Raw genomic sequence first — 7,913 nt, 5'->3', positions numbered from 1 at the left:
TGGGAAAGGGGCCCCGGCCGGACCAGCCCCCGGGGGCGGCGGCCGTGGCGAATGGCGCTGCCCCCGGCAGGGTGACCCCTGCCCCGGCCCCACCGCCGGGCCCGGACTGTCCCAGCGCCGCGGCTCGGGCTTTGTCCCCGCCGGCCGCCCCGGCCCTGCCCCCGCCCTCGCCGCCCGCCCTCCGCCGCCGGCTCTGCCTCAACTTTAGCGGCAGGTCCCGGCGGCGCCGGGGAGCGGGGCCGGGGGCTCCGTCCGCCGCCCCGGCCCAGCCCCTTCCCCACCCGGCGACGCTCGGAAGGACGCGGCGACCCGGAGCCGACGGCGACGCGGAGCGAGCAGGTACCCGCCACCCCGGGCGCCTCTCCCCGGGACCCCCCCTTCCTCTCCCCGCTCCCCCCTTTTTGCCCCGGGGGCAGCTTCTCCCCGCCGGGGGCAGGAGCGCCGCGGTGCCCCCCCGGCCCGGGAGCTGCCCCCGAGCCCGGGACTGTCCCCTCGGCGCGGGGGGCCCCTTCGGAGGCGGTGGCGTCCCGGGTCCCCCGGGGGTGCGGGGTCCCCCCCGGCTATAGGGGTTTTCCCTGGCTATAGGGGTCCCCCCCGGGGTGCAGGTTTCCCTGCATATCGGGGTCCCCCCCCTCAGGGGTGCAGGTCCCCTCTGATATAGGGGTCCCCCCGGGGGTGCGAGTCCCCCCTGGATCTAGGGGGTCCCCAAGATGATGCAGGGTCAGGGTCCCCCCTGGGTTTAGGGATCCCCCCCCTCCCCCGGGGGTGCGGGGCTGGAGCCGGCGAGCAGGGCCCGGCTCTCCGGGTTTCATGGAGCGGGGCTGCGGGAGGAAGAAGAGGAAGAGGAGGGCAGAGCGGAGGCGCCTCGGAAACCCCGCAGGGCCCTTTCCGCTGAGCCCTTCCCTTCATCAGCGAGTCTCATGACTCAGCGTTTCCGTGCCAGTAATTTACAGTAATTACCAAAGTGGGAGCAGGGCCCGGGGAGGGTCTGGGGCGAATTTGGGGCTGGGAAGGAGGCAGGTGGCCGGGAAGCAGGGCCCGGCCGCAGGGGAGCATCCTGCCCCGGTGTGCCGGGCTGCCAAGGTGTCGCCGTAGGTGCTTGGGTCCGGCGGGTGTTCGGCGCGCGCGAGCGCCAGGGTGGCGTGTTGCCGGCGTCCGCCGCATCCGAACGCGCCGGGTCAGGAAGTGCCGATTCCTGCTCTCCCGCTGAAAATGTTGGGGGCTTCTTAATTCTCGCCTGCGAGATGGCGAGGAGAGGCAAAGGGCGGCCGCGGCTCGGCGGGGCTCGAGCGGCTGGTGCTTGGGTAGTGCTGGGCTGGGCAACGCAGAGAGCGATGCCCCCGGGCGCGCTGCGCGTGGGGCGACCGCGGCCCGGTTTTAAAGAACTGGGTTGGTTTTTCTCTTTGGTTATCTAGCTGTATGAGTGTATGTGATATCATAAAGCTAGAGAACCGAATGTAAAAACCGACTCGCTATTCTCCGGGACTTTCCACCACCAGAGAGCTCTGCCCTCCCGGCGGGGAGAGGGGGCTCAGCAGCYGCCGGCCTCCCCGAAATCGCTGGCCGCTTTCTAGCAGAGGTGCGTGCACCTTTACAAAGGGAGAGCGACTGAAAGCGAAACGCGCCGCGTCTGTTGAGTGGAAATTTCAGTGGGGTTTTGTCTTTAATCATTTTTATTGAGGCCCAGAGCTAGTGTCTGTGCTTAGGTGATTATTTCTATTCAAACCTGGGGTTCCTCAGGCTAGCTACAAACCCAGCACCTTTTATTTTATTAATTTTTTTATTTTTCTGTTGTGGTTTTAATTTTCACGTTGACAATTAAGCGTGGCTCTACTGGCTGTGCTAGGGATAAATGAAATGGGGCTGGCTTAAAAATAACCCCCAGAAACACTGTTTATAACGAAGTAGAAGGAAAGTTGCTTAAATATATTACCACATGCAAATTATAATTTAGCGCAAAGCCATTTCTGGGGCTGGTTTATCTACTAGGGAAGAGGAATAAATCACCGTTGCCAGTCAGTTATTCTGTGCCTGCAGAGATGTTGCAGCATTGTTCTTAGGAGAGGTGGATTTGGGAGCCCAGCTCCAGTGGCGCCGGTCCTTCCCCGCTCTGCCTCGGTCCACCCCTCTCTCCCGCACGACGGACGCCGCGGTTTGTCCTGCTTTGCCCTTGCTGGCGTTGCACACCGGCCGGGGTGCTTTGTGCCCGGCGTGCCTCGGCGCGGCCAGCTTGCTCTCGCCCRGGTCTGCGGCCGCCTCCTCTGGTCCCTGCGGTGCGATGGCCCCGGCGGAGGCATCCCAAATTCGCCCCCCGGACCCTGCTCCGGTCCCCCTCGGCATGCCCGGCGCTGCATCGGCCCCAGGGCAGCGGGGATGCAGGCGAGGGAAGGCTGCGAGCGGTGACAGCAGGCGCTGAGCGCCAGCTAGCTATTTCTGGCGAGCTCGCGGGAGGCGAGAAGGGGGCACAGCGATATTCGCGCGCGTGTTTTTGGCCYGTGCTCAGCTTGGGAGCGGGAGGGGGCTGGCTCTGAGCGCGGCCGCACCGCAGCACCACAGCCCCCAGCCCTGCCGCCAGGCTGCTGGCAGCCGGGAAGCGGGGGGAGGCTCTGCCGAGTCCTCGGCCCCCGGCGCTGTGCTGCATGGCGTGCCGGGTCCGGCACGTGCTTAAATCATTTGAGGATGGGGCCCCGACCGTGCAGAAACGGCCGCTGCTCTCCCAGGGGAGGCAGGCGGGGGGGCAAAGGGCTCAGCACCCTCCCTCGTGCTCAGCGGTCCTTGCGGAGCGGTTGCATCCAGGCGCTTTCACTCTCCCCGGTCGCTGCTCGGTTATTTGACACATCTATTTCCTAGCTGGTTTGTAGCCAAGTGGAGAGAAGGCAAAAAGCAGCCGCTCCGATATCCAGCCCGCCCGGACCTCGCGCCCCGCGAGCCCTCCCTGCCCTGCGCGTCCTGGCCGGGGTTGAGCTCTGCGTGCGGCTGCTCCTCCTATTGCAACCGGCCGCTGGAGCTGGCGGGGCTGGAGGCGCGAGACGTATTTCGGGCTGGGAGAGGAAGGGCTGCACCTTTCTCACCCCCTATGGCTCCCTGATTCCTTCAGGCAGCGAGAGCGGCAGATCCCTTGTCCCAGGAGCCCGTGAGCCCTGGCGCTGACCCTGCACCCGGTTYGGACCTTGCACCCAGTGTAGGTGCACCGCAGCGCTGCGCGGGTGCTCGGGAGCCGCTTCCCCCTGYGCGCTGCCCCCGTTCACGAGGGCGATGCGCTCCAGCACTAACGAGCCCCCGAGGCGGGGGGACAGCATCCGACACCGAGCCGAGCCGTGCCGCACCGGCAGCCCCGCAGCCCTTTGTACAGCAYGAGCAGCGAGCTGTGTTCTCAGCYGCGCAAATCGGCCCCCGCCAAGGATGCGGACACCTCCGTCGGGACAAGCCCGGCAGGTGCGCGGGAGAGGGCTGCTGTGCTTGGCTCCGCGGGCAAAGCCTTCCCGCCTCCGCCAAAGCTCCCGATTTCCTTATCTATTGCCACCGGTTGGGCTTGGAGCCTTTTGATAGAGGAAAATCTTCCCTTGCTGCCTCAGTTGCCCTGAACTTCTCCTACGGGCAGCAGGGMTCTGTATGAATGGGATTTCCATGCCGAACCCTCTTCTGGCCCTTGGAAAGTCTCGGCCTTTGTAAATCCCGTAGCCCCAGGTGCCGGGTGAGCCGGCCTGCGGCCTCATCGAGGGCTGGGGCACGACTTGCCGTGGCTTTGGCGGCAGAAGCTGCTCTAGCATGGGAGAAGTGTTTGGCACCAGGTGTTCCCGATCCTCCCAGAGCAGGACCGGCCCCCGGGAAGCAGGGGAAAGACAGGGAACGCAGGCAGTATCCGCGCCATCGGCTCTGGTGGTGACCTGCAGGAGCGGCGTGTGCTGCAGCACGGCACAAAACGCAGGTAGCCGATGCCACAGACCAAATCCTGCCCTCTTTGCTCAGGGTCCCGGACCAAAGAGTGTGTCCTGAAATTAAGGTATAACCCCGCGGCCCCCGACATGCCGGCTTTCAGGAGAGGGAGAGCTCGGGGGCTGCCGCGCTCAGGAAGCTTTCCCTTCCCTCCTGACTACTTGTAAACCATTCAGAAAGAATTTCTTAAAATAGGTTCCACTTTAAGGACTTATCTTCTGAATGCCATTAATTTTCTGGGGTTCGTTAAAAGCAAACTTGGTATCATAGCAACTGAATCTATTCCAGGAAATCGGCCAATTGGAAAGCGCGTTGTGTGCAACCGAAGGCGAGAGAAAGGAGCTTTCAGGTTTATTCTCGGGCTTGTGCCTCTGCAAGTGAAGTTTTAATTTCCAGTGTTTTATTCCTTTCAGAATATTTTATCATTTCTCCYGGCAAATGGGCAGGGCGAGGGAAATAACCGCGATGGCAAATATTTGCAAAATCTCCGTCGTTTCTCGCGTTCCCGCGGTGCGGCAGAGGCGTTGGAGATGGCCGCAGCGGCGCGGGGGCTCGTCCTGCGTCCCCGGCTGGCGGACAYGGGATGGCAGCCCCGGCTGGAAGCGGCGTTTGCAATTTAGACTCGAGTCAGGCCGGACTGGTCCCTCATGGGGTAAAAGCCTTCAGGCCCGGCGGCGAGGAGCAATGCCCGGAGCGGGCATCTCCAGCTGCCCCGGCCGGCCGTGGCTCCGGGACTGCCCGGTGGGATTGGGGTCTGGGAGCAAAGAGGATGTTAATCCCCGTCTCATTTCCCTGGCCTGCCTAAAGAAACAGTCATTATTTTCCTTTTAATCCCACCTCTTGCCTCTTTTACATTAGGCCTTAAGCTGCAATCTCGGTCCCTGGGGACGTTAGGCTGGGGATAATCCCAGGCCCTGCCGGCTCGCCAGGGTGCCCGTCCCGGCCAGTTTGGGAGCAGCAGGAGGGTGCTCAGCCCCGGCCGTCATCCCTGCATCCTCTGGCGCCGGCGGGGAGCAGAAAGGCCACGCGAGCCGCTGTGTCGAGCATCCTGGCAGTGCTGGGGCCACCACGCTCCCCTGAAACCCTGGCTCAGCTTTTCCGGAGCAGCCGGAGACGGGAATAGTGAGTGGCAGCTCCCGGCAGCTGCCACCTTGGGCTGCTCCTGCCAGCTGGGGCCGGGCGGATTCATTTCCCGTGCGGGCTCGTTTCCCGTGCGGCCTCTTCTCGCCGTGCTCCCTGCCGGGTCCGGGTCCGGGTCTACTTTCCTGTTAAACCCGATTCCTCCGTCCCCTGGAGAAGAGGGTCTCCGCGGCGGCGGCAGCGTCTCGCCGCTCTCATCCCGGCGCTGCTCCCTCCTCCCGCTCGCCAGCTGGAGAGTAGAAGTAGGTGATTTTTCCAACTCGGCTTTGTACTTGATAGCAGGGAGAAGAAAAAGTCATTTATGATAAAAAAGTATCACTTAAACAGACAGAAAGGGTAAAAGCCCCAGACAAAAACATATCCCGGAGCAAGAGAAAATGAAAAACACTGATGTGTTTAACTTTAGGCCATTTAAAAATAACCACTGAACAGGCAACAGTAAATAACAATTCCTTCCAATCAGGTAGGTGTCAGTGCCGCCGCCAAGCTCCCGTTTATCCCCCCAAAGCCGGCCAAGGACGGCCCAGGCAGCTCTTCAGCTGCTAATTTTTATAGGTGTCAGGCTGAAGCCTCCGACTTGGATAAATCAGCCGCCGGAGGTGGAGGGAGCGCTCCGGCACCGAGGGGCGGTGGGGCCGAGCGCGGTGCRGGGGGACCCCACTGGGGCGCCCGGACGCCTGGGCCCGTCGGCAGCCCCGCCGGCCAGGCAGTCGCACAGGAATGGGCAACGGCAGCGGCTGCCCGGCGGCCGGGGGCTCATTCCCGCTCCGGTTCTCCGTGCCGGCACGCGCGGGGCTGACGCGGCCGCGCGCCGAGCCGGCGGGGCGGGCGGGGGGGGGAGTCGCCGCGCGGGAGCAGGTTGCCGGCGCGCGAGGCTGACAGCCCGATGCGACGCGCCGAAGCTGCCCTTTTTTTTTTCTTTTTTTTTTCATGGGGAAATTATTATTTACAGTTTAATATCTTCATGTTTCTATGGAAACTCCATGGCTGTGCTGGGCGGAGAAGCCGAAACCAGCTGGGGAAACGGCAATATCTGGAAGCGAGAGAGGCGGCGAGCGGAGCGGGGAGGGCGCCCGGCCCCGGCGGCGTCCCCAGCGCCTGGGCAGCGTTTGCCCAAACTTTTCCCCTTCCCCACGACCCCAAACCCCCCCGATGCAGAAGCCCTGCAGGGAAATCGCTCCCCCAGAGCGTCAGTGACGGGGCCGCGGGGTGCCCGTGCCCGAATGTAGGTCACGCACGCGTGTGCGTCATCACAGGACGGCGCGCGGGAGCCCCGCGTTTGTCGGAAAGGATCCGTCAGCGCGGTGGGGAAAGGCCAGCGGGAAACGCGTGCGGTGCCGCGGAGGAGAGGGGAGCGCGTCCGTCCGTCCGTCCGTCCGTCCGTCAGGCTGCCGACACCGGCCAAAGCCTCCCTCCCTCCCCCCCAAAACAGCAGGCTATTAGCTTAAAAAAATCAGACTCTTCCGAAAATGCTAACTGTGGCTTTCTCTGCATTTGCCTTCTGGGTTTTGAGCCTTTGGGGGAAATGACAATTTTTATGCCCTTCTCCRCAACCATAAGGACCGTATTTATATATTTTTAATGCAACGCGTGCTCCGGGCGCTATTCTGGGGCCCGGCCGCGGCACGCAGCGAGGTACGGTGAGGCTGGCGGTCAATCTGGCCGGCCGGGGCCGCGCGCGGCTGCGAGGAGGTGCGAGGCCGAGCCCCGCTTCGCCCCACGGCTGTGCTCGGAGCGGGTCCGCGGCCCCGTCGCGCCGTTCAGAGCCGGAGCACCGACTTCCTCTGCCCTGATTCTCCGGGAAGCCAGGCAAGGGCAGCTCCTAGCAAGGCTGCTTATTGTTTTCTGTAAATCTTGGATTTCCACCGAGTTGGACGACAATTTGCTGGAAACCTGCAGGTTCTTTGTTAGGGAAAAAGGGAGAGTTGGGGGGGGGGGATGAACTCCTTCCCTGGGGGGGGGAAGCGGAGCAGAAAGGGCCCTTGGCGGCTGCAAGTTTCCCATCACCCTGCCAGACCCCTTCCCAGCGCCAGCCTTCGGCGTGGGCCTTGGGGAAGAAATCCTGCTTAGCTGCAGCGTGTAAACCTATGAACAGGCACACGCACACGTGCATGCTTGCACACGCGCGTAAACATGCATAAACACACATATGTGCACATGCACACACACACGTGTATGCAGGTGCATGCACACACGTGCGCACACATGCTTGCACACATGCATGCACACGCACACACACCCGTGCACATGCATGCCCACACGCGTATGCACACGCAGTCTCGCACACGGCCTGTCCGGCGCGGGCTCGGCGGCGTCCTCGGTGCCYGCGCGGGAGCGGGGCCGGCTGCTCCGGGAGACGATGGGGCGAGCGAGCGGCATTTCAATGCAAACCAGGCGGGAACAATGAGGTGTGTTTTTAAGGGACTGTGAAAGGGGGGTTTTGCCGCCGAGCTGAAAGGGCGGCGGGGGAGGAGGGGAGCCGGCAGCCCCTCCATTAGCTCAGTGCAGCCGCGAGACCAGCTGTGAAAAGAGCCGGGGCCTTTTTCCCACGCCCAGAGGAGCGGAGCGAGGGAAGGAGCCTCCCCGCGAGGTCACAGCCCGGCACGAATACACACACAGCCTGTGCCCTCCCGCACGTCACCCCGGCGCACGTTTGTTTAAGGCGCACACACTGACACTAATTTCGCCCCCCCGGCAGCCCAGACGGCCCCATTATGGGCCTGGCGGCCCCCAGTACCCCCCCGTGCCCCAGGGACGGCTGCCGGGTCCCCCCCGGACACCTGACGGCGGGGTCACACCGGAGCCGGGAGCCCTCGGCGATGCCCAGCTCCTGCAGG

This window comes from Apteryx rowi, unplaced genomic scaffold (genome assembly GCF_003343035.1).
Source record: "Apteryx rowi isolate R43461 unplaced genomic scaffold, aptRow1 scaffold_220, whole genome shotgun sequence".
NCBI classification, from domain to species: domain Eukaryota; kingdom Metazoa; phylum Chordata; class Aves; order Apterygiformes; family Apterygidae; genus Apteryx; species Apteryx rowi.
This window is presented reverse-complemented; position numbering follows the sequence as displayed.